The sequence below is a fragment of the Numida meleagris genome, chromosome 19, assembly GCF_002078875.1.
Source record: "Numida meleagris isolate 19003 breed g44 Domestic line chromosome 19, NumMel1.0, whole genome shotgun sequence".
Lineage (NCBI taxonomy): Eukaryota > Metazoa > Chordata > Aves > Galliformes > Numididae > Numida > Numida meleagris.
In genome coordinates, this window is record NC_034427.1 from 12,163,056 (window position 1) to 12,188,626 (window position 25,571).

General features: G+C 40.0%; 1 long non-coding RNA gene across 1 annotated transcript in view; it reads right to left on the bottom strand.

Moving 5' to 3' along the window:
- LOC110408252 overlaps positions 1-25,312 on the bottom strand; it is a 55,062-nt gene extending 29,750 nt beyond the window's left edge. The window contains exon 1 of the long non-coding RNA XR_002444244.1: positions 25,229-25,312. This is a non-coding gene — a long non-coding RNA (uncharacterized LOC110408252). The remainder of the gene's footprint in view (positions 1-25,228) is intronic.

Below are 25,571 nucleotides of genomic sequence, written 5' to 3' on the forward strand. Positions count from 1 at the left end.
GAGGACAAACTATTTCACCACCAGTACAAATTATCTAAAAGAATGACTAATTTGTTAAACAACACGCTGCAGAATGTTACACATACTGGAAGAGAGGGTGTAAAGCTTTTAATACATCACAATAACATTATAAACTAAATATTAAATGAGTAAGTGTAAAAGATCTTGTGCAACTCTTGTACCTACAGCAAACTTCATGGTCCAAAAGCTGTATTGTAAAGCACTGAAAGGTTTGTGTGACCTCTTATTAACGTGTTTTCATGGCCTCTGTGCCTCCTCATACAAGTCCCATGGGACAAAGCAGTTGCAAGAAATATTCAGAATAAGGTGGTCGGGCAACTAAAGGCTATTGCTCACAACAATTAACACGAAAAGTGGTACAGCACTCAGACGTGAAAATCAGGCTGTTAACTGAAGTCTGCTTGGGAAAGGTTTACCAAGGTAAAAGCTCACACTTGAACTGACAAACATTTCAATTAACTTTTAGTCTTCCACATACTCGTTATGGATAACAAGTCAGGGAGGTGCTCCTCCGGTCACCGTGCCTTGGAAAAACTTTGATTCCTTAACAGACACAGAAAGTGGTGGCTCTTTGCACCTCTTTCTGTATTCAGAGCTCCAGCACTACCTTGGGTCTGCCTACTAATGCAATGGAACTGTCTTCCCTCTCTTGTCCCCGCTTTGTTGTGTCTTTCAGCTGCAATCTGCCACAACTATGCTTTAAACATGAAACCTATCCCTTAATGAAAGTGCATGCCTTGGACATTCTTAAATGTAGAGGCTTCGGTTTTGTACAAAAAGAAGGTGTTTTGAAGGATCTTAGTTCCCCTGAAGTATTTCACAGCTCTCTCTGATACACCTCTGAAATCTAATAATACTGGATACAGCAGGGTCTTTAGATAGAAGTTTATGCAATTGCCAAAGCAGAGACATGTGAGACTCAGGCTGAATTCTGAATATTTGAAAAGGTCACAACTCTTTTATCAGAAAATTAAGTTAAGCCTCAAGCAAGGATCTTCTGACAGCTTATAAAATTGGGGTCTCCTCATCTATTCTCTCAAAGATCCAGTGATGCTACCCCCATTCACTCCTTTTTCTCTTTCGGGGTGCTACCCAGACAGGAGACAGCAGAGCAGCACATCACACAGCTCCAGGCACTGGGAAGCCTGTTGGAAGTACTTTCCTGATGACTTTACTCAGTCTGCCCCATCCCAAACTCTGCAGTCTGCTGCTTTGTATTTTAATATCATTTCTATGAAGAAGCTGCAATTTATTCTGGATGCCTGCTGGTTTTTGTCAGAAAATCAATGTATAGAAAAAGAGAACCCCAAAACCATGGTATTTCAGAGGCATATCTGCTGACACAATGTAGGAAAAACAGTGTTTACTGGTAGGCAAAAGCTTATTTTAAAAACAAGCAAAATGAAATACATGCTCTACAGTGCACATTGCTCAAACTGTAATACTCACAACATGCAAGCACAGAGATTACCACTGTTCCCAAAAGGATTAGTTGTACAAATACACAACGGGAACTTCAAATACAAAAGGAATACAAAAGATGCAAATCAGTGAGATTAAGAACGTTAGTTAGCTGCTCATTGCCAGGAGGTAGGAAAATACTCCTAAAAGGAACAGATAATTTTTTGCAGTGCAGCTTTTGCTTCTCCCTCTGAAATATTATCCTTGGCCACTCTTGAATTGAAAGTCTTGAAATAAATGAATGCCTGGTGGGATGTAGGAGTTCTTATCATCGCACCTGTGCGCCTGTTTGACCAGGGGATACTGGAAGCTGAAAATCAACAGGGAGCCCTTGCTGCGAGCACTCTCAATGCAGTGTCATTAATTCCATCTACGCTTTTCAAGTTAGACTTTCCCATGTTGGTCTATGAATACAGTCTGGACTGGAAAAGCTAACACAAGGATGGACGCTTGTTTGTAAATAAATCTAACCTTCTAACATTGCCATGATGCAGAGAGGATACAGCTTGGTACATTATTTCTTCTTTAAGAGACTAGTAGGACTGAAAAAAAGGCTGTAACTTTTGTTGTGTTGGATGTAAACAAAGTCACAAACAAATCCTGCTGAGCCTCATTTGCAAACATGCTGAATTTATGAGGACAAAAGGCAAGTCAGGAAAAGGTCATGCTTATTAATTTCAACCCTCGTGCAAAACCAGCATGTTCTATACACACTTAGTAGGATTTGTGACATTTGGTTGAATACATTTGTACTCCTTTAATGATATTAATAGTATCTATGCTCTACAGTGCTAAGTGTATTTCAAATGGTGTGCTTTGCAATGCTGATACACTTCAGTTAAATGCAAGCATGATGCTATGGGCTTATAATGAACTATTTCCATCACATCAGCTATTTATTACTTGCTGAAATCCTTTATCATTTGTAAGGTCTCTTAATAAGTTTGAGTAGTTTTGTGCTTTTCCCTAGGAATTTTCACCTTGCCATTGTTATAATTGAGCAGTGTCGTGATGTTTGGCAGTGCACAGTTAGAACTGAGCAGGCAGGAATCAGGAGGAGTGGGACTTCCCCATCCCATTCGTACTGCTCCTCGTGGCTCATATCCCTCAGCCACATGATGGAAAGATGCTCCTTTCATCACAATGAGATCCCTCTTCACAACACGTCTATATTCAGCCTCCAAAGCAAAAACGTTTTCCTTTTGTACAGGACAAAAAAAAAGTCTACTTTCATCTTTGAATAAAACCAAGTCCCTTCTAAGCCTCTCTGTGAATACAAAAAGAAGAGAAAGCCCAGCACAGGACTTGCGTCAGCTTGCTGCTCTAAAGAGTCTGAAAACCAAGGTTCAATTTCCATTTCCCATTGTCAGTCACCAACAGCAGTGGCAGTCTGGCCAACACATGGAGGATACTGTTCCTCTGCATTTCCTCACTGCTTTTAGCAAGAAATCAATCCTGGATCGGAGACAATTTGTACTCTGAGATAAAGGGAACTTCATGCCTGTGGCAATAGCAAAGGTGTGGAAGAAGGGAGCAGGAGAAGGTGCATGAGAGATAAGCTTGGGGACGAGTTACGCATGGTTGGATAGTCCTGAACATACACAGGAACAGAATTCGGCAAATATTTTCAGGGTGTATAACCAAGCTGAGTTTAGTGACAGCACCAGAACAAGGTCCTGCTGGCAAGAGGATGAAGAGAGGGGGTATGAGATCGTGGGGCTGCGTGGCAGCTGCGTGCCATGGAAAGCTCTTCGATGCCTATTGTAGACAGCAATGCAATGATTGCTCGCTGTGCTTCCACTGGCAAGCTCAGTGCTCCTGATTGCTCAGCAGAAATGGAAGGGTCTGTGTTACAGCATGGGAGATGCTGGATATTGTCAGGCTGGGAAGGAATTAAAAGACAAGATTATAGAGTAATTAAGGAAGGTCGTGCAACACTAATCTTTTAAGTGGGCACGGATGAGTCAGTTTTCATCAATTCAGTTTATACAACATGCAAAATGTTGATGAGGACTCTTACTACATTTCTTGCATCAGTATTCAATAGTGAAGACTGTGTTAGTAAATGAAGGTGAAATAAGAGCTTATACAGTAGCTGCTGGGACTGTACATCAATGCTGAAGACAACATGCTCAATTTAATGGGTGTTTTGTGTCTTAATCAGCGTGGGAAAGAGGAGCTGAATGAAGCTGATGAAATTTTGAACACTAAGTGCAAAACTCCCCAACATGATTGTATCAACAGCAGTTTTCTACTCTGTTTTGATTTACTCAACACCAGGAACACATTCATTAATTAGTGTCCTACAAACAGTAGAATCAGAGAGCAATACTTGTGTGAGTAGATTCGCTGATGTCAGAGTCATGTTTCTGTGTTTGCAGAACTGTGTACCAGATTAACAGCACCAATCTGGATAAAACGCCCTCATCCTATAGAAACCCAATTCCCTATCAGACTGCTGAAGCCAGTCTCACAAACTCAGGAATAGCTTAGCCAAGCTGAAGAAAAATCTATACGCATCCTTTCATCAGATCCAGGACTGTCAGAACCTCAGGTTACACTGAATTTTTCAGAATTAGATTGCAACTGCTTAGAGTCTTCGGTTCAGGTCAGGAGACAGTGATAGAAAACAGGTAAGCTAGTAACTGGTCTGACTACACTACAAATCAAAAGTAAGTATGAATTAATCATTAATATTATCTTTATACCTTTACTGACTGGTAGGAGAGGAACTGCCATGAGTCACTCATTTCTTATGGATGCAACTTCTCCTCTATGATGCTACAACCAAATCAGCCCTCCCCAGTGAGCTGCAAGCCAATTAATTCATGCCACATAGATCTACCCAACGGGACACGTATTCACACACACTTTTAAAGTCTTCTAAAGTAAATGAATATACAGACAGAAAGGCATGATATAATAGCTCATTTGCAAAAGAGTAAATCTGCTTCTGGTGTCTCATCAAGAAAAGCAGGCATGTGCCCTTAACACAGTTGTTGTGACTGATGCTGATTAGGAACTCCAGCTGGGGTCACATTTTCAAGAGGAAAAGCTCTCTCATAGAATGGAGCACACTATGCACGTAGCTACTGGGGCAGGCACTTTGATTTGTGCCTCCAGTTCATTTTCCAGTGATACGTTTCATGAGTGCGGGTTGTTCCCCTAGAAGAGAACTCCAGTTCAGCAATACATGGAACTGAAAACGTATCCCCAGTTAAGCTGTCATGCCCTCTGTGATATCTACCTTTCTAGCAGCATGCCTCAGGTTTGATTAGTAATACTATTTGACACCATTGTGAATAACTCATGAAGAACATTAGATTTGAAATACAGCTGCTCCCTCCAACCCCAGCCTTTGTGCAAAGATGAGTTCTCATGAAGTGATCCTCCATCCTGCGGCTACATCACTGCTGACAAGTTGAGGCACAGAAGAGGAACAGAGCATGTATTTTGGTGGCATGCAGGTTTTGGCTGTGGGAGAGAGGTCTGATGCAGGATTCAGGTGTCACACTGTCAGCTTGAGAGTTCTACTCAGCACCTCTGTGCCTTGCTTTACCCAAATGAAGGATTAGCGTTTCCATTAAGACAGTCTTATTGATTAAATCACTGAACTGGTAATACAGGATTTATGAAGAAGACTGTTCTGTAATAGAACTACTTCAATAGGTTGTGCTTCACTGCAAAATAATTTTTAAAAGGGGAAAAGGTCATTTTAATTACATTTATTTCAAGTTTTCTCCGGGGTATTTTATGCCTTTTGGGTTGTTTAATGCAAGAGTGAGGATTTTTTTTTTTTCTGTTTCTTTTTTCTTTTTTTTTAAATAGTTGCTACCATCACTTTTGCTCAACAATGAATGAGGAGATAAACCACCCATCTATCAAAACTATCACGTGATTTAACAACTAGATACCATTTTCAAAAGAGAATTAGGAGTTTAATTTGCCCCGGATTTCCAGTAAGATACATGATTCCATGTATATGTTTTCAGAAGCACAAGAACACATTCATTTCCAGTGCATTTAAGTTACTAAACCGGTACAAAATTTAAAAAGATCTAATTTAATTTCTCTCTGCTCAACCCCTGCCCTGTTTCAGACCCAAATACAGGTATGAGAATGACTGACAAGTGTTCGAGTCAGCTAGGAATATCCAAATTAACTGTTACCCACTCAGCACCTCTAATTTACTACTTCATTAGAAATGATGGCAATTTGATACACAATAATCCTGAGAATAGCTTGCTCACAATCCCCTGAGAAAGCCTGGGAGAGACTGCTCTGTCAGGAAAATTAAATACCAGGATGTAGGGGGATGTTATTTTACCGACTGCAAATCAATCAGAGGTGCTGTTTAAAAGGTCATTTGTATGTAAGTGGAAATTTTTTAATGACCCTGTTTAAAGGCACTAACTGTTATATGCATGGGCATAAATCCGTGGAACTCTTGAATACTAGAAAAATGCTCAGAGGCTTGTCTGTAAGAACCAATTACCTATTGGTTCATGACATTTCATGAATTATTAAAGAAAATTGGAGATTGATGGGATTTACATTCTCCCATTTGAACTGGCAATAAGAATATACAGTTTCCCTTTCCAGGAATGTTTCAGAACTGTGAAATTTCTACAGTGATTTTGCTCTGAAGTGAGTCTGCCTGGATGAGCATGGCTTACTCTAACAGGTTTAATTGAAGTAACATGTAGATCAAATGTTATTTACCATAAATAAAAATATTTTCTCATGAAGAGAAGGAGGACATCGTTATACTATCGGCAGCTCCTTTACTGCATTCTCCTAATAGCATGCAAAGCAGTCAAAATGCACAAAGACATGTGCTGTTTTAGCATCTTAAAAGCACCATCTAGTGCACACATTTCCTTGCTGCCTCCTCTATAGAGTGCCAGTACTAAGAGTCTCCATTATATCTGATTTTGGAGATAGCTTCAAGCTCCTTTTTTCCATGAAATACTGTTTTGGACTGTTAGCATTATTGTCAACATAAAGCCTTATAATAACAGCTGCTTAACCATCTTTTTCAATAGATACAATGATACTAAAAATCAGATGACAAGACGGGAAACAGATTGAAATTTAAGATTGAAACTCAACACTTGATCCTGCCATTTTCGCACTTGGCAAGGTTGATATTCCATCCATTTCCTTGCAGTAGAAAATTGGAAAGGTGTTGAACGATGCGATGCCATTTAGGATGGTCTGAACACTTCAGAAACACAGTGGGCTCAAAGAAACTGAACCTCAAAACTCAAAAGCACTGATGTACTTTCAGTTAATACAAAAGCTGGAAATACCTGCTTGTAGATATGTCATCTAATGAAGTGTTCTTAGGAATTTTTTCTGATAGACGAATTAAGAAATATCTTTCAAATTCCACTGATAATATAATGATGAATATGTACAATGTCCACCAGAGCCTTCTGAATGCAGTATAGAATGGAAGGGTGGCTGGAATGAAAGATGTCATCCACATACTCAAAACTGCAAATGCTTATGCGCATGAGCTCTGAAATATTTGTCAATGAAACAAACTTGCATTTTTGGTTACTGGAGGAGCCCAATATTTATGTATTGACCAAAACTTTGGCAGTTGTTATAAACAACCAGTGAGTCTGTTCAGCCCTGTTCTGCTCCTCATACATAACATTCCTGCAACACGAGACAGGAGTTCAGCCTCACTATGAAACATCTGAGTCAGGAAATGTGTGATGCTAGGTAAGCAAATGTAAATTAATTAATCTAGACTCGTCTGGTATGCAAACAGATGACACTGATATCAGCGTTTGCTCACAGCAGGTAAGCAATGGCTAGAAGTAGAAATTACCAAGGGGTACTTTCTGTCTTTTCCTTTGCTGAAGATCAGACGATATGGTCTTGCTCCATTTTTCAAGATTATTTTGTTGTTTATTTATGAGCTCTACTGTTTATTTATGTACCTTGGAGGATCTGTATTTATTTTAGGACCTGGTTGTACCCACACGCTCTCTAACACAAAAAAGAGTAACTGCAAAATGTCAAATCTACAACAGAAGTAAAAGAAGTGCTATGAAGTGAAGATAAAAAGTTCTTTCTTCTTCCAGAGCAACGTAGGATCTTAGCCAAAACCAGACTGCAGGTTGAAGTTAAGGTGAAGCATTGGAGGTGTTTCTGAAGGAGCACACCTCTAAGGGTGCACGCTGCCCAGCAGATTTCAGGCACCGTGACAGCTGTTGAGGAACAGCCGAGAACAGAACAAGAATTTCTTTCTATTGCATGTATCCACCTTGGAAAGAAAGGGTGAAGCAGAAAAATCACAGAAAATATCTAACTGTGTTTGGCCATCTGGGAAAAATTCCCACCTCTATAGCAAATGCCTGTACCACAGACTGGCAACAAAGATGAAGGCCTTAATGTAAATAGAATACACTAAGTATATCTCTTCAAAGGCAATATTGCTCCTGCTGAGCACATTCTGCTTCCTCCACTTTTTCATCTTTTTCAGTTAGAAAGGCTGTGTTGACGTCAGAGTCCCTCGGAGTCTAATAGAAGTTTCGTCCACCTTCAAGCGAGTGGGGATACAATTACTGGGAGCATAATATCACAACCAGTTATAGTTTGATCATTGATGCTGCAACTGTGATGGGAAAATTCTCCCAAATATGCAGTCATAATGTGAAAGAGAGTTCTGAAACCATTAAATTCTGTTCAGAATAGAGGTGCACATTTATAGAGGCACTGGAAAGCTGGGGAAGGTGATAGGAAAAGGAGCTGGCTAGGGGTTTATTTAGGGCTCTGCAGTATTTTATTTGCATGATTTTATTCTTGTGCAAACCTAGCAAAATACAGGACTGACCCCAAATGAAATAGACCTCTGCTGCAAATTTAGCATACAGTTTAGTTTATGAAAGAGGCAGCTTTTACCTGCAGAGATTTCTTACTCTGTTTAATACGAGGGTTCTTTACTATTAAATATCTCCTTAAGATCATGCAGTTTTGTTGGTGATTAGACCAAATCTTCAAATTACACTTCACATAGATGTATGCAGTGATTAGCAAAGTAGATAACAGAGCTATGTAGAGATATGAGAATGCAGCAGCTGAAAAAAAAAAAAAAGCCTTCAGGAGCTGAAGTTCTCCAGAAATTTGGAGGACAGCTACAGAAGGCTTAAATAACGTCACTTTTTGAGTCAGCCAGGAGTGGTGCTAGCAAAAAGAAAGATAGTCTGAGGGTTTGTTTTTTTTTTTTCTTTTTTTCTTCCCAACAATTGCTTATTCTCAAATACTTCATAAATAGTTTTCTTTTAAATTGAGCAGAGGAGACTAACCATGAACTGTGTTACTGAACTTTGAGGGAGAATACTTTAAAATAAGATGTGAAGGATTCAATGAGGCTAAAAGACAGAAAAGCTCATCTGGCAGTGCAGACAGCCACTGATGAAAGCAGGAATGATGACACGACAGGAAAGTATCCAATGCATATTAGCAGCCACAATGGGGCATGTGATAAATGTGTTTTGTTATGCTTGATAAATACAATATCTCAACAGGTTTGTTCTAAATAATGTGTGGAATTTTGTAGAAAGCCACAGAACCTACTGAACTTCCAGGAAATAGCATGAAATTAAATATTGAGTACTGCTGAAATTTGCTGTTTCTGTATGTGATTTGCTCTTTCACTTCCTGATAATTAAATGTATCATTTTAACCCCCAATCCATAAGACTAGGCAACTTTTTCTCACATAAGCAGATGGTATTTTAGTTGCAAATAAACATGGCTTCTATTAGGCCATTTTATTTGTAAACGTGAAAGAAAGCAGAAGAAAATTCCTCTTGAGGGTTGCACTTAGAAAAATTCATGTTTAAATGTTTATTTGGTATTTATTTGTTTATATGGTATCTATTTCTTATTTCAAGAGACATGGTTGACATATCCCACACTGCAGTTCTGAAAATCTCCCACCATGCTGACATGTATGGCTGCAGGTGCATTAACACCACTGTCAGACCTCCTGTTTCTGACATTAAGCTCACGTGGCTCTTGCCAGGCACCTGGATTTTCTCTTAGGAGTTTGACTTTATGCTTTGATTGAAGCCCATTAAAGATATCTGACCACTGAAATCAACTGGATCTATTCAGGATTTGTGCAAATGATACCTAATGTTAGCCAGAGCCACTGACAATAAACACTTGATCTTATATAAATGCACATATTATAAACTCATTTTGTATAAATACCAGTACATACACATTTTTATCAGTATATGTAGATGAGCTGAAATTGCCAGAAGTCGGTTATAAAACTGTTCCTTCTACTGAAAAAAGTTTCAGAAAAGGCCAGAAGCATGTTTCATTCCGCTGTGAGATGTTTTCATCCTGTTGGAGCTCTTTTCTGTGAAGTATTTATATTACTTTTCAGATAATAGGGTAGATAACATCTATCTTCCCCACTCCGACTGGAATACAAGCCATGCTAACCCATCTATCTGCTTAGTGCAAACAGCAGCGTCGCTGTTTTATTTGTTTGGTTTTTAAAACTCATTCCATCTCTCAATTTTAGCTCATCTATGAAAGAAAGCTACCGAGGAAAAATACCGCATTCAGACAGATGAGGAAAATTCAACTCTGCACATTTACACAGATGTCATTTTTCATCAGTTAATTGGAGACAGTTATGCCTCAGCGTTAAGCTGGGTTGCTACTGATGGTAAGAATAACGACAGCATAACCAAAAGGTATGACAAACTGCGTTACGTACCAATTAGCAAGTCTTACACTGATACTATTATAAGGGAAATGAAAGTCAGACCCAGATAGAAACGATGCATTTTATTTTGGGGAAGTCACCGTAAAGATGCCTTTTCCACCCTCTGAAGCAGTAACTTAGCCCCAGAAATGCCCATAATGAGGCCTCGCAGGGACCACTTTCTCCATCGCCCTTATTATTGCGCTTCAGTGGGCCCTGGCCGTCCCACGCTCATCGCGCCATTGGAGGCCTAGTTAGGCTGCACAGGAGATGGAGCACAGAGCATCCATCACAGGGACTTTTTGCCAGGCACTTCATCACTAATGGAATCAGGATTTATAAGAGCAGCGGTCTCTGCCTATCTTAAATCTTGGCCTAAGCAAATTGGGAAGGCAAAGCACAGCTACTGTCGGGCTGAGAAAGCACTGCTGAGGATGAGAGTGATAAACAGTCCGGTTCGGCGCAGGCAGTAATTTATAAAATCAGCTGAGGAGAAAGTAAGACATTTCTGTACAAAGAGAGCCATCAGTCTCTCCTTCCAAAAATAGCTACTTTGTGCATGGGTTTTTTAGTTTCAGCTTAAAGAGCTGATAAACACAGAATTGGAGGCAACGGAACAAATCTCAGTGAGGCAGCCGAGTGGGTGGCAGTGTTACAAATGGAACCAAAAAGCTCATATACGGTATTTATATCACACAGCTGAAGTGAATCACCAAACTACTGTCTGGTCTTCACTGGTTCAGTAATCAACAGTGTACTTCCCCAAACACGTACAGGTATCTGCTCTGAAAAACAGCCATGATCAGAATTGTGCAGACTGACTTCTGCTGAGGGGGATGTGGTCTGTGCATTCCTTGATGGTGCTGTGTCTTTTAGGAGAAAGCAGTTTCAAATGGCATTGAAAACAGAACTAAACAGATAAAACTAGAACACAGCTTTTCTGCAAGTAACTGACAGTAGATGACAAAATTAGCAGGAAGATAGTGAACCAAGTACTCATCCCTGCTCCAAACTAAGTCAATAATTTCTACTCTCTTATCAAAGATGAAGGGCTGTAACCACTCTGGTTGCTGACTGCTGAATAAAATATTGAAGGAGGGACACAGAAAAATGATCATAGCCAAAGCTGTAAGGAGAACTGGAAGTAGGCTGCTGAAAATAAGCAGGGAAACCTAGTGTTGGGCTTCACAATTCATTTCCATTTCTTTTATTTGCTTTGGTTGGTGCTGGATTTTTACAGGGCAGACTCCTGCATTAACGCTCATTGATTCTGCTTCAGCTATCCTACCCCTCCTTCCTCACACAGGTAAAGGCCTCCTCTGTTTTCTTTGCAGCTTTGTGGCCTGGATGATAAAGTATGTGATTACTTAGGGATGCACTAGGACATCATAATGGATCAAAAATTTTTCCAAGAAAGGGTATGTTACACCTTTGCTTAAAAACTTCATTCTGGAAAAACATGGTAATTCCCTTTCCTTTTAGTAACAAAGGCAATCCCAGTTAGCAAGAACACAGCACATCAGTTCTCTGAAGTTCACTCTCTGGGAATCAAGAGAGTTACTGTTAAATTAATTAATTAAATTAGGATACAGTGATATCATTGCACTATTCTTCCTTTTTATTGTCCATCATTGTCAATGTGAGATCACTTGTGTGTTTCCATAGCCACGTGGCTTTTCTTCTCTGTTTGCTTGGATTTTACCTGCCTTTTCCTCTCAACTCCTATCCAAATGTGAGTCTCAGCCACTTCATCTTGAGCTGGAGGGAATAAAGAAAGAAAACAGAAGGCTAGAAGACTACAAGCCCCAGGCTTTTCCTTACTCCTGCAAATGGCTCTCTTCCTACAGACATTCGCACATCAAGAGGTTTCCAGTCTATTATTCGGGACCCTCCACCCTGAGGCTGAGAAGTGGACCAGCTCTGCAGAGCTCTCACTTGCCATCTCCGCGCTGTTAGTAATTTATTTCAAAATCTATTTGCTGGAGAGCTGCAGCTAAGCATCTCAAGCAGTACTTTGGCAGGAGCACACGGAGTTTTTTGTCTCTCCCCGAATGGCTGAAATTCATTACAAGAAGGCCATAAATTGGTAGCAGCCCTCATACTGAGACACCTCGGGAACATCCCAGGCCATTTGCAGCCTGACTGTGACTGCGAGCTGAACGCTTCCTCAGTGCTGGCAGCAGTGATGGACGGCTCATGGGGGGACACGAGGAGCTGCCAACGGGCACCTTCTAATGGAAATGGGATTAATGGGTTTGGTGGGGCAGCTGCGAGGCCTGGATTAAGTAGTTATGAGACGGATGGTGAGTTGCCTGTGCTGGGAACTTTTTTCTTCTGATGGGGAAATGTTTGGGTCCAGGGGAAAAAGCTGTGGAAGAGCAGCCTCCTCCAGGCCACTCCTCTGCACTTCCCAGTCAGAGCTGCACTTTCTATTGTTATTTATTCCTGGCTGCTTTATTACAATACCCTCTGCTAGCGTTCCTATTAAGTACATCTTCATACATAAGCTTTATGCAAGCTCCTCAAATTTAACACAGTCAGTTTGCACTGAGGGATAGCAATCTCTGCAGGGTCCCAAGGATGGCAGAGCATCCCTAGGGCCAGGAAACCACAGCGACCCACAAGCTTCCTCTCAGGATTTACAGGGAGACAGGCGCTCAACTCCATTGAAATAAATAATAAAAAAGCAGCAGAATAAGAATAAAAGCATCACTAGCAACAAAACTGACATTTTCAATGCAGTTTTCTGCTCTCAACACCATGAAACAATGCTCAGACCCTTTCTTTCCGCACCAGGTTCAGTTAAACCTTCTGAACCAGACTTTTTTTCCACTTTCCAAAGAGGAGAATGCCCACAGATGAGTGTGTGCGTGTGTGTGTGTGTGTGTGTGTGTGTGTGAGTGTGTGAACTCTCCCTTCTCCTTCCAGGAGTATACATTAAATACATTAGAGATTCTTCTTGCCCAAATTTGGATTTGGTCTCACAATCCCTTCTAAAAAATAGTGCCAACACTTCTATTGTTATCTACATGCACATCATGTTTACATGCTCAGAATTACTGTGCAAATGAATGATATCTAAAAAGATTTCCCCCCCCCCCCCATATAAAAATCTATCCCTCTTCTACTCCTATTTGCAGAACAGCAGATCAGTTTATAGTCTGGAAGTTATGTAAGTTAATTTATCTTCTCATTTTTTGTCATTTTCTTTCTTGCTCTCAAGAAAAAAAAAATTGAATTTCCTATCAAAAGGCTTTTCCTATCTAAAATTGGTTTTGGTGGAACAAGGTCTCTGTCTGAGTTCTATGCTTGTGTAATCTTTGCTAAATGTCCTTACAGGTTGGTGAGCTAAATCTCATGACCCAGATCCTGAGCTGCTTAGTTCTGCCTTCATTCCAGCAAACACTACTGCTACCAAAGAGTTTGCCTGTGTAAAGGACCTTGGGGTTTATCCCAGGGGAGTAAATAGTGCTTAAGTTTCAGACTAAGTGCCAAGCTCTATAACATTTTATGTGCTGTTCTTTGTACCCAAAGAAATTTTTCCCAAAGAAATTAGAGAGTGAATCACGGCTTAAATAATGCTCTACTGGAAATATGGAGTCAGAATTTCTTCTGACTATACAGTTTGCTATGCAAAAGCGATAAGAAAAGTTTTGCATAGTCTTCATGCTGTGGCATTCTAGCAATGAAATACCATGCTATAGGATTAGGCCTACAACATACCACACCTCATCTGTTATCAACTCAGGAGTTACTGCAGTCATCTTTCATTAATTTTTGTTTCCTTTCTCAATTCATACTTAATCTGCAGAGTTTTATCCTTCTAATAGTAAATAAAAATCATGAAGACTCCCCACTCCACTTTACCATGCCTCTTCTGCATTGAATTTAGTTGACTTATTAAATTGGCAGCATTGCAGGGGGAAAAAACAGATCTGCAGAACCTAGACACATTACTATGTATATAAAATGAAAGGGAATCACCCAATCATCCTATCCCTTCCTCTCCTATTTGAACTTCAGAAAAAAGAATAAGAAAGAAAGAAATCATCTATTTTGTCATAGTGGAATAGTTGTATAGCTCTGAATTCTGTCTCTCTCCCTAGAGCTGTTTCACGGATATACTTTCCTGGCTGGTTTTGGTTATTTTTAAACCAGAATTTGTTGTGTCACTTGAAACGGGCTGAGTATTTCTCTGCCTGTTGGAAGAAGCAGAATTTCACAAGCACCAATTTGTTGCTCCTGTTTCTAACAGAAGGGACCACAGTATGGATTACCAAATTAAACACAGCCATACAGACTTGAAGCTTCTGAGACATCGGGCAGCAATATATTTCAACAGTCTCCTTCTCTGCCCCTCTAATGTCAATGAAGGCCTCAAATTCTCCACCCTTCAATTTAGAGACTAATACAAAAAGCAGCTGCTGCTTCTGCTGCTCTGAATAATTCATGGCCACTCCTTTTCAGTTTTGCAATGTTATTTGCATCCTATAACATAGTGATTGGCAGTTCTAAGGAAGGATTCCTGCACTAGAATACGAAGATATTTTGGTAAATAAGACACCTTTATTATTATTTTTTCATATAGGTGCCCTCTGAACTCCTGCTAAGATACGAAGTTCAGAAATGCTTCCCTGAAAAAGAGCTCAGCTAAGAGAGGGTTTGTAATGCATACCTTAAAACATTAAGTACCCCAGCAAACTGACCCAGTGCTCATCTGAAAGCCCTCAGAGAGCTCAGAGAAGGTAACCTTGCACTGCACCAGGGCCTGGGACAGCCTGGCTGGGCTGGGCTTGCTCTATTCAGCTTTGAGATTGATGAAGAAACCCAACAGACAGCTGACAAGTTTTTCAATTAACTGTTTGTAGCTAACGTGTGCAAGCGCATGAAGGTTGAAGTGATTCATAAAACCGTGACAGTTCTGACAAATCCTCCATGTTTCAGTGTTGTCAAACTGAAGTATGATTTCTCAAAAGGACTTCCAAAAATTTTTTAAAGTAGGTAAAAAAAAAAAAAAAAGGAAATCTCAAATAAAATGTGCTGGGTTTTTTTTTTGTGTCAACGTCTCAAAGATATGAAGATTCAAAACCAGATATCAATTTTTTTCGTCTGAGAGCTCAAAAAATTCCAAGATAACGGCAAAACAATTCTCAGCAGTGACATAAATACGGAAAACACTATGGGATGATTCCAGAAATACTCAGAAACTGATAAAATCACATGAAGTTACATTGGCACGTGGGAAACTGCTGGTTTTTGCAGAGCTCTGTCCCTAGGGAAGGGCTACAGAAAGAGAGGGGCGTGCCTGCATTAACAAATAGCTTCAATGAGTGTTGAAAGGAGAATGTTACATCACTTTTTCGGATGGAAATGATCTCAATTCTAAATACCATGCACAGGAAAAACAGTTTAAGCAGCTTTAAGTCACTCTTAGTTTTCCTACCAGGCACCGCATTCAAACTGATAACTATTTTAGAGGCAGTGCTTGACCCCAGTAAGCGTTATAAGTTACTCACAGAGCAGCTTTGGATGACTTTTACTCAGTGCATCCCTCCAGCAACCTGCAGAAAGAAATTTACGGAAATAAAACCAAGAAAGAACTGGATAGATCATCGCAGGCTTGCTGAGAGCCAGAGGAACCTCTTTTTTCAGCCTGACCCTATTTTATTTACTTGGTTCTTGCCGACCAAGTCCTCAGCCCCATTGTTGAGACGCCAGTTTCTAAAGCCAGCAGACCTAACTCTACCAACTAATACGTAAAATGTTGTTTTCTTTTTCTCTGGTTTTCGGAGTAGAGCAGACTATGGATGCAACATCTTGCTAAACGCAGAGCAGTGCGGGCCCCCAAGAGGCACGAGGTGTCCCCTCCAGGTCTGCAGGGCCGGGCCTGCACCTCAGGCCCGGATTGGCCAAACCCACCAGGAGCAGCACAGCAAGGCTCAGAGCAGCTGAGCCAAACTTTGCTTCCGTGCCAGAGTGCAGGATGGCTGCAGAGCCTTTCCCAGCAAACTACTGCAGGGCATGGAGATGCCATCAGAATAGACGATCACAAAGTGAGGGGAGGTGAAGATAAAGCCATGTTATGACATGCACAAAAGCATCACCTGCTGGCTTGTGGCTGCGTGCTCATACGTTCATCGGGAGACGCTGGGCACAAATCAGCAGAGGAGACCTGGCATTTCCCATCTTTGATGTCAGTATCAAAACATACACTTGTTCCCATCCTGCTTGTTTGTAGAACACTACCCTGACTCCAGAGCCAATATTTTATTCCTTCTATTTTTTACCTGGCATCTGGTGCACCAGATAGAAACTGGTGCCAGCATAAATAAAATTTCAAATTAAAAATAATGAGCTGCATGTGTGTAACTTTTTTTTTTTTAGTTAATTGCCCCTAATTTATGCAGCTGAAGTACCTTGCAGTTTCCTATGATTAAAGACTACCACATTTAACGTGTCGTGGAATTCATTTGATATCAGTATAAATGAGCTATAAAGCATGCCTATGATTTCTCTCTGAATAATATTAATGCCTTTCTCCTTAAATTGTTTAATAAAGAATAAAATACACTTGACTGGTAAACTCCACGACAATACTTTCAAAGCTTTAACATGACTGAAAAATTAATCATAATAGAATGATATAATAATAAATAGTTGATATAATAATATATATAATTTTCTATACATGTATATATAATTATTGTACTAATGAAATTTGCTTATAGAGCCACTGCTTTACCCAATGTGGAAGCCCACGTCCTCAAAACTAGTAGAAAATCCAAGAAATAAATCTAAATCACAACAAAGTTAATGTAAAACATACAAAAGAAACAAGGAAACAAGAAGAACAATGAAAGAGCAACTCCTGCACAGTCTTTCAGTGATTCCTTATTCGTCAACATAAGCCCTTAATTCAAAAAATCACTTTAGATGTGTACTTAACTTCAAGAGCATGCCTAAGCTCCTTTCTTGCCTGGAGATGGTGTTTGCTGAACCTGCAGAGAGTTAATGAACCCCACACTGTGCTGTATGTACAAAGCCAACTCAAAGAGAAGGAAGGGATGCTCTCAAAAAGAGCTTCTATTTTTACTTTGGTTTCTTAAACACAACAGGTAAGATCCAGTTACATGACCAGGTCTTCCTTCTAACCCCTTCTCTTTATAAGCTCCTAGTTGATTACAACTGTCTTTGACTGGTGCCAATCAGTACAATTAATTAGCTATATCTGTGAGCAGCCTTGAAAGCATTTTTGTCCCCCCAGAGTTCAGTGGGCAGGCTGGTGAATGAGAGATTTCCTTCTCTTTGTCACTACAGTTAAGAGGTTTCCACCATAGTTCAGGTCTTATCACAGCCCAGAGAATGGAATTGTGAAGCTCATGCCCATAGGAAACTGAACTTCCCAAACTCTGCTACTCCAGCAACTGTACCCTTCCTTTAGGGTTTGAGGCAGATGGGGGAGGTAATACCTCCATCTTTTTCTGCCAGCTGGTGGAAGGCAAGCACTTCCTAGTTACAGCATGAAACGAAGCGTGCATATGGGTTTGCCAAGGGAAGCAGCTTCTGTGTAATCAGTGTGCTGTTAGGAGCCTGAGGGCAAAATGTTCTTCTTAAAACTACACAGAAGATCTTGACACGGGTAGTCAGCTCTCCCGGTATGTGCAGAAGGCTACTGATAGCATGGGAGTGCAGAGAAGAATTTTGATTAAGGGTCTATGGGAGATAATAAAATCACCAGTGAGCAAATACACAGCAAAACAGCTTAATTGATAGTCTAAAAATAAATCAAATATGCGCTAGTGTGGGATAAAATATCTGCTGTTACCTTTTTTAAGTTTATTTTCCATTAAATATGCCTGCTTGCAGGTTTCAATGATGTCTGACTCTATCTTCAAAAAAAATGAAAAGTCCAAATCAAACATCATAAAATATTGAATTATTTTTTTTTCCATTCAATTTCTAGCGGTTCACAGTTTTTCTGATTATTTTTAAAATTTTATTTTTGGTAGATTTTCTACCCCAGCAGCTTTAATTTTCTGCAAAACCAGGAAACTTCAGGTTTCAACATTTCTAAATTGCTCCTTGGCACTACAGTGTTCTTTTCAACTAAAAAGCATAGTAGGCAACCTGAACTCAAAAAAGAAAAAAGGGAAAGGAAAAAAAAATTGAATATGGGTTCATAAAAAAGGAAAATAATTGTAGAAAATTAATAAATCAATCATTCAAGAGTAAAATGAGGCACAGTGAACATGATAGCTTAGGTTTCAGTATCATGTTCTCCTCTGGTATTGATTAGTACTTTCATACTTCCATATAAATTACCCATAATGTGGTATTTCAAATTCACCATTAAAAAAGTCCTTTTCTTCGTCGTCCTCCCCTCGCATCATCTTGGTTCATAACTTAATGCAGGATCAGTATATAAAAGAGTGAAAGCCTTCTGTCGCTAGCTATGCAGGACACACAAACGTGTTTGTGTAGCATGTATTTGTTATTCCCACGCATTAGGAAACAAACGCATAGTACTGAGGGGGGAATATTTGATAAGAAAAGTATCTGGACTTGCAGACACACACACACAAAACTAATTGGAAAAGGGTTCTTAAATTCATGGTTTGGGATGTGGAACACAACCTGAGTCTCACTGTTCAAAATTCATGGTCTGGTAATCTGCTTTTAACTGATGCTCTATTTCTGAAAAGGCCGTGCTAAAATATTTTCTGACAATGAAATATGATGCGATTAACCTCTTGCCATACCTACCCCTCAAAGAAGGCAGGCAGCATGTTGCAGGCTGGCAACATTCAGCAGCTGGGTGAAATAATGGCCTTAGTGGAGCTCGCAGCAATTATTCATTGCAGGGCCAAAGAGGCTGGTTCTGGGAGATGCTGAATGCTGCATCTTCTGTTTATCTGCACAGGAATGGATGGTGTTCACTGTCTCAAGACCATGGATGCAATTTGTAATTATTCATGTCACGATTCCCTGGGCCTGGTCAGGGAGTGATGCATTTTGTAATTCTGCATCTCACAAAAACTGCATGAAAGGCTGAGTCTGAGATCATTCTCACGAGAAGGCTCGAGTGTACATATAATTTATATGCATGTATAATATGGATCTACTGCGCAGTTTGTTTTTGCCAACGCTGCCCTTGTATCAAGAGCTACTGGACAAGGAAGGGGAGGAGAAAGGAACTAGCTCCCTACAGAAGCAGCAGCTGCCCTGACTCGGGACCAAGACTGTGGCCCTTGTGTGTTGGCTTTCTAGTTTCAAGAAGGGGATGTGGCAGCTGGGGGGGACATCAGGCAGGTGCCAGGGAGAGCGCTGGGTAGATGGGTCCTTGGTTGGTTGCAGGGAGCAGCTCCCTGGCTGAGAGCCATTCCTGGCTCTCAGCAGGCTTGCATAAGTCTGCCTATTCCTCCTTTCTTCTACCTTTAATCAGAGTCACATCATTTGGGATAAGCCAGTGCATTCCATGGGATGGGATGGAGGATCAACAGCCCTTGGCTGAACTGCGAGAAATACAACAGGTCCAGAGTACAAATTCCTTTCCATCTCATAGGAAAAATCTCCCTAGTTCTTTCCCTACAAAGACTTTTTTCCCTTCTCTTTTGCCTTGGAGTGGCTAGAAGTGCCAGCTGATCTACAGGTTTTTGTCACAGCTGCATCCACACAACTTGCTGTCCAGTATGATCTCATATCTACCATCAGCCACCACTGACAAGCACAGCAGACATGTTTAAGCGTGTTCTGAAATGATCCTGCCCTGAGAAGCTTGTTGCCATTTGTTTCTTAGGCCAGGAAGGCGAGCATGATCCTCGCTCTGAGCAGATAAAGCGATCCAAACTCCCTTCAAGTGCACAAGTCAGCGAAACCTCTGAAATCATCATGCCATACAAGCAGTCTGATGAACATGACATTTTGTTGTGTTTGTGAGTCACCAATTAGTCAGCAGAGAAAGGGGATGGTGATTTGACAGCCTGCCTGCCTGGTATCCATGAGCACTGGTTCCTGGGGTGGGTGGAGAATTTGTGCATTACTGGCCATTCCTAATTTCCCCTCCTCCAAACTACTGTGCTCAGCTATAAGTTCTTATATTTCAAAGAATGCAAACTCCTTTATAAAAGTTGTCTTTTCCTGATGAAAAATCTATTTATTTGTTTGCTCATTTTGTCTATGTAATACACAGATACAAAGACGCACAAAATGAAATAGCCACCATTTAACTTATATTTTAAAAAAAAATTAAAAATACTGGGAGAGGGAAGAGAACAGAATTGTATTTTCTTTTCCTGGTTTTAAATTATTATTAAAATTTTTTATTGCATATGTTTGAAATACACAACCTTCTTTGGCATTTAAAAAAGTCATCTGTAGACCTGTATCAACTCTCATAGCTAACAACTTTAGTGAGAAATCTACTGTATAAGTCATTTTCTTTCATCATAATAGAAGAAAATGAATTAGTTCAAGTTCATATTAATCAAGAAAACGAGGCATTACATGAATGTTTTCAAAATCTCAGCAGTGAAAAAATGTTGCTTTCATGCATGATCACAGCAAATATTAATGTCCCCATTCACTAGTCAACCTATTTCTTAGGAACACTTATTTATGATTGATAAAAAAGAATACAATTGAATTTAATAATGCCACCTGTTAAGGAAACAGAAGCAGCAATAAAGGGAGAAGCCCCACCGGTCATAATTAAATTCCTGTAGGGAGGTTCAGCTCTATCTACTTATGTCAAGGCACGTGCAAGAAAACAGCTGGAGAAATTTGGAATGAGTGAGGTTTGTGATCAGCCTAACACATGAAGATGTAACAAGGCTGAAAGGCAGCCTCCATGCAGCCAACCAGAGTTCAGGGGACAGGCTGTGAACCTCCTGTGCTTCTAGAGAAATGCGCCATTCCTCGCTCAGAATTATGAAAACCCAGAGGGCTACATTTTTCCTGTACTCATTGTTATAACAAAGCCGCTCAGAATATCTCCTGTGCAACCCGCAGAAATTTCAGGACCATGAATTAGGATCACAGAGCGATTGCAATCTCCAACCACAGCTTTCCCGATTTCATGAAGTCCTATGCAGATGTACGCACGCCTGCATTCAAGCCTGCTTTTGAGATCTCTAAATATTCAAAGACAAAAATGTTCTCTTTTTTTGCAGTGAAAATTTATCATTTTGCTTCTAAAACTGCTTATTTGCTGTGAAAATTACCACGTGAAAAAATCATAATGCAAAAAAAAAAAAAAAAAAGAAAAAAAAGAAAATAATACAAAATATTAGCTTAGGTGTCTTCCCATCCATTTCTATTTTTCTTTATTTAGATTCTGTAGGGCTTTGGGTTTTTTTGTTTGATTCTCTTTTCTTGTTCTTTCTTTTTTTAATTAAGTGGAAAGGAAGAGAAAACAATGCGTTAATAACCTTCTATTTTTAAATATGGAGTAAGGCTGGGAATGAAGATTCTTTACATTGCGATGCTGAAAATCAATAACAAAGGAACATTCCGGGACAAGAACTACTAAAACAAAACACTTTAGTTTAAATAGATACTCAGAAATCAGGAATGCATTTTAAAAAGCACCTTTGAAGGTAATTCTGCACTGCAGCATTTTGTTGGAGGAGATGGGCTGGCTAATCATTAAAAAATATATAAATAGTAATAACAAATATTTACAAAACACAGGCTTACTGCAATCAAAATCACTCACTTGTTTGAATATAGCAAAAATCATCTTGACAGGAAAATGAATTTTCAGGGGGATGTTTCATTTTGTCATCTTACAGAAGCGTTTTGACTTCTCATTTCAAAATTATAGGGTTTTTTTTTCTGTGAATTCATGCATTTTTCAAAGAGTAACAGAACAGCAAACATTTCCTGTTGACATAACTTTTGTGATTACCCTGGAATAACATTTTCGTTATTATTTTGCCAGAAGTATGGGAAAAAATATCCAATAGTTCAGTCTGAAGATGGTTCATCCCTTACCGCCTTGCCACGCCACATATCCAAAAATGTGACGTGTTATACGAGGGCTGCTCCAAAAGCAAATTGATGTGCAATGCCTGTTGGCATAGAAAAGGGGAGATCCTTCTGGATTTCCCAGAACGCAGACAAAGCATCAACTCTGACCCCCACATTGTGATGCTGACTAAGCAGAAGGCTCAAACTTCCAGAGTCAGGCCAGAGAAGGCAACCTTTCTCTTGCAACACGATAACGCCAGGCTGCATGCCAGTTGAAGACCATGGGGCACACTGCCCATCTTGGTTGAACTGTCCTACCACACCCCTACACAGTCTGGATTTGGCACCATCTGACTTTCATCTGATCAGGCCGATGAAAGATGGGCTGTGTGGGCAATATTCTCCTAATCATGATGCCATTATAGCAGCTGTGAAACAGTGGATCACCTCAGCTGGTGCAGATGTTGACGAACACAGCATGCAAGCTCTTGTTCACCACTGGCAAAAAAACATAGCTAATGATGATAACTATGTCGAAAAATGAAATTTTGCAGCTGAGAATTTGCTCTATCAAATATTGTTAGTGTGTTCTTTGTATCCACTGTAGTTTCCATGGAAATAAATAGAAGGCATTACTTTCAGAACGACCTGATGATGATCTTTCTAAAACAAACAATTTAATCTTTTTTTATTATTATTATTTTTATTTATGACTGGTACTAGAAGGAAGTTAAAGACACAGGACTTGCTAGTCCTCTCTGGCCTTTAACTTTCTAGGTCAGCCTGTCAGTGCAGCCTTTGGGGACTACCAAATGCTCTGCTTGAGTCCTCCTGTGCTCATTAGAGTTCCAGTTTTGCAGGAAGACACTGAGTATAAGAAAAACTCCTGATTCAGTATTAATGAGAGTTGTCTAGGTAAAACCTCATTTATCAGCTTGAAAGGTTGGTTATACTAGGAGGTTAAGTGAGATGTTTTTCATGCCTCTACCTTCTACGCTTTGTGCTTAAAATTAGGAGATAACACAGCTCACCTTTAATCTTCTGCAGTGCCAGGTACTCCAAACTACTTATGCAGTAGTTATGACCTCAGGTAATTAGTACTCCACAAAATTATTAACAATTGTCAGGACCAAGCCATGGTATAACTGAAATAATTAACACTTTGCTAACCAAGATATTACTTACCCAAGAAAACCACAGTGGGATTTTTTTACCTGCCTTCATCAGGTAGAATCCCCATGAAAGCAGCAAGCTCACAGCTCAGGGAGCAGTGGTTTCTCTAACCCTTTGACACTGAACTGCAGCTCCCTTAAGGACAGCTACCAGCCCCCATAGGGATGGGTTCGCTTCTGTTGCTGAGCCAGAGCTGGAAGTCTACTTTGCTGTTATTTGGTAACACTGCAGTCATCACCATTCCAAAAACAAATCCCCTCCATGAAAGGAAGAAGTGAAAGTTTAGCTCCAGGCTTTAGCAGCCTATGAAATCTTTATTGTTTTTTCTACAGTTTCTTTCAAACTGCTCTGCACATCTGCAGCACATAATCAAACTGGCTTTTCTTGCTGTGGTTCTACCGCAGAACATCCCCTGCGCTGAGCAGACATATTGGGCTTTCAAAAAACACAACCAACAATGAACAAAACCCAGTGCTGTCAGAGAGACCTTATAGTGCAGATTCTATTAGCTTTAAGCTCCATGTAAATTATAGAGGGATTATATAAAAGAGTCTTAAAATCCTGAATTCTAATGAAGGCCAACCATACTTCATGGGAAAATTAAGACATCAAAATTTGCCATTTCCAAAGCAGATTTGTAAATATTTTTGATGATTCCATTAAAAATTGCATAAAACAGCACATAGAATGAGCAAGGAAATATGTACAAAAACAAATCATATACAATATTTACTTGAGCATTAATCCACATCAAACAGAGCCCTTTATTACATAAATGCAACATATTCATGCAACCTCTCCCTTATTAATATTTCAAATACCACTCCATTTTCTGATACTGTAATGCTAAAAGTATGGCAATTAAACTACATGTCACACTGTTACCGATAAAATAATATTTTTTGGTGCATATTTAACACTTCAGAGGAAGCCAGTAGTGCTTACAATACAACTAAATCCCCGTAACTAATTTTCTTCTTGACACCCCTTCCCACTTTTGCTTAGATGGCAAAGAAGAATTTACAGAACAGCACTAAAGCTCATGTTGGCTGGATTAAATGAGATGTGGAGAGAAATACAGCAGGAAAAGGGGAACTCCTGAAACTCCACATGTCAGCCCCTCACTGCTGTGGGACTCTGAGTCCCCCTTCCCTAGGAAAAGGGATAATGCTTCCCATTAAAACATCCCAACAACTTTTAAAAGCACAGGAGTGAAGAAAAACAGGCACTTTATTGCCCAAGTGAAGCTATTACTTCGTTAGTATTTTGCTCTTTGTTATTTAACCTCTCTTATCAGTTTAGCTTTACACATTGCTATCTTATGTTGGCAGAAGAAAACATATAAGACAAAGAAATATTGCTTTGTACAGGTAATAAAGAAAAAAGCACATTTGTATATGTGGTCAAAATCAATATATACCTTAAAACTGTCCTGCTAATGCTTATGCAGGCATCTAGTATAAGTACCTGAGTAGATCCACTGACTTTAATTGTACAGACAGAAATGTGAGTGGGGAATGTCCCTTGGCACAAGGATGCAAAGTAAACTCTTCAGCAAGCCCTAAACTCTGCATCAATTCGGGAGAGAGTGAGAGACAGAGCACAGTTTTCAGAAGAGCATTTTTTCCTCTCTTCCCAGACTCATTTAGCACAGCAGGATTGCCTCTGTTCTCATCCACTGAGCACAAATTCCTCCATACACTTGAGGAAATCAAGTTACTGCCTCAGACCATTTTGATCTGTGAGTCCTGGCACAAAGATTTCAGTTTTGGCTGATTACTCGCTGCTCTGTACAGTACTAACAGCAGTCTCTGACCAAAGAGGAATGTTTGTTTAGGTAGCTGCTTATCCCTGCCTTTCTCACCTGCATCCCACAGTAAGATCTTCCCAACCAGGCTGCAGAGGCAGATGGAGCAGCAGGTTGGGCTCAGATTTGTGTCTCTTAGGGCTTCCCAACCCATATGCAGATGACAGATAATGGGCATTTCTGATGTCCCATCACATCTCTGTGACACCACCTTCTGAAGACAAAAGCCCCACGTGGAGACTGCACTGAGCACTGGGCTGAGCTCAGTCTTCGCCAGAATTCATCACCTGGATTTGGATTCTGCAATGTGTAATTAAATAATAATCGAGTGTGAAGATTCAGACAGATTGCTGTCTGATCTCACAGCTCTGGTCACTCCAGGTGCACGGATCCATTAACC